The sequence below is a fragment of the Sinocyclocheilus grahami genome, unplaced genomic scaffold (genome assembly GCF_001515645.1).
Source record: "Sinocyclocheilus grahami isolate Dianchi unplaced genomic scaffold, SAMN03320097.WGS_v1.1 scaffold1158.1, whole genome shotgun sequence".
NCBI classification, from domain to species: Eukaryota; Metazoa; Chordata; class Actinopteri; order Cypriniformes; family Cyprinidae; genus Sinocyclocheilus; species Sinocyclocheilus grahami.
This window is the reverse complement of record NW_015506337.1, coordinates 114,416-116,616: the sequence shown is the minus strand read 5'-3', so window position 1 is coordinate 116,616 and position 2,201 is coordinate 114,416.

Below are 2,201 nucleotides of genomic sequence, written 5' to 3'. Positions count from 1 at the left end.
TTTGCATTTATATGCATTTATTACTGTTTTTTTACTGTATTTTTAATCATTGCAACTTAATTATACCAAACTTTTGACCAGTATTGTGCATGAATATTACACTTGCAAGATAGAAAAAAAATCTCACTTCTCTGTCAATTAAGAGTCCCAAAATAGAACTGAAATACAATATTCATTAGACATTACAGCTTGTTTACAACATTCAAAATGTAGGCAATTCCAGATTCTGTCGCTTTCTATAATTATGTGCCTGAGCTGTCAATTCTTTGAATGAAACATTGTTCATTAATTGTCTGAATTCTGAAGTCGAGCTCATTTGGGCTGTTTTTGCAGATCGATTGGCAAGTCTAAGACTTGTTTATTTGTTGTCGAAGTGAAATCAGAGTTTGGGAGTTAATGAAATGGCACTCCTTCAATTATTATAGGATCGAAATCTTCCTGTGGGACGTGGGGATGTTTTTCTCATCTTTTTGGCTCTCTGTTCTTCATCTAACGGCAGGAATAGAATCGCAGGCGTGCTGAGAAATCTCCAAAAGCGAGAGTTAGAATATCAAATCCCTGGCTTGTCACACACTGTCAGCAAGAGAAAGTAGGAAAAATTTGCTAAGCAAAGACCAATTACAGTAATGAAATGCATGACATATTTTTTTCATTATTTAATGCAAAATTAATTAGTCTATTAGGATACACTTGAATTATACACACATTCTCTGTAATTGGCTCTCGATGGAATTATAACCGCAAAAGCAGATGTAGGCCAGCTGAATACAGATGTATAATGTGATATCGCTCAAAGGCCTGATTGCATTATGGAACTGAGACTGCCATCAATTTTCTATTGAATATTTAGAGTGCAGGAGCAAATTAAAAGAGACTCATATGGCGGATTTTAGAGTTGCTGCCCCATTTTCTTGTGCGTTCTCGCACGTGTGCATCATATAACCGTCTCTTTTGGCACCGGCTCGGCCTCTCGTCAGCTCAGAGCTACTCAAAGACTGACTGAACGGACCGCGGAGACACAGAGATGGAGAATGCACAAATTAGAGAGAATAAAAGATACAAAAGAGACATGAGAAATTCATGTTACTCCTTCAATGTCCATGCATATATTAACATATAAATTCATCAAGTCTTTTAAAATCAGGAATTGGGCAAATCTAATGAAAACTGTTGTGTTCGGGTCATATTTCACCCCAGAAATGCAAACTAAGAAATTTTATATCGAACAAAGAAAAATATCAAGCCTGTTTTAAGAACATTATTTTTTTTAAATGCAAAAAATCTCATTCTCGTTACTGCAATGCAATGAAAATTATATATATATATATATATATATATACAGTGGGTCTGAATACTTTCCGTACCCACTGTATATACTGATCTTAAATCATTTTATTATTTATTATTTATTTTAATTTGTGTTTATTTTATTCATTTAGTTATTTTTTGCATTATGGTAATGAGAAACTGGCATAAAAGTTGTCAAAACAATGCAAAAAATGAATCTTTGAACGACCTCTTTACTGCAATACAATACAATGCAATGCAAAAATAAGAGTTTTTATTTTTATTTTAATTGCTGTATTTCTGTATTCTTTTTTATTATTTTGTTTTTTTATTTACTTATTTTTTTTGCATTATGGTAATGAGAATTTGGTGGGAAAGTTATCAAAACGATGCAAAAAATCTTAATGCCTATAAAAATTTGTATGCAAAATAAATTCTATGTTACTGCGTCTACACTCTTAAAAATAAAGGTGCTTCACGATGCTATAGAAGAACCTTTTGGTCTAAATGGTTCCATAAAGAAGCTTTAACATCTGAAGGTAAGAAAGAGATGGTTCTTTAAAGAACCTTTGACTGAATGGTTCTTTGTGGAACCAAAAATGGTTCTTCTATGGCATCGCTTGAAGAACCTTTAGAAGCACCTTCATTTTTAAGAGTGTAGTACCATGCATGTATTAACATATACATTCATCAAGGTTTTTAAAATCAGGCATTGGGCAAATCTAATGAAAACAGTGAAAGAACATGGTTGGGCCATATTTCAAAATAAGTATGTATTTTTTTATAAAATCAATCAAGCAATTTATTTTGCATTATGGTAATGAGATTTTGATAGGAAAGTTGTCACAGCAATGCAAATCTTAATGGTCTTAAAAAAAAATGATTTCTTTTGATTTTGGGATGAAATATTATGA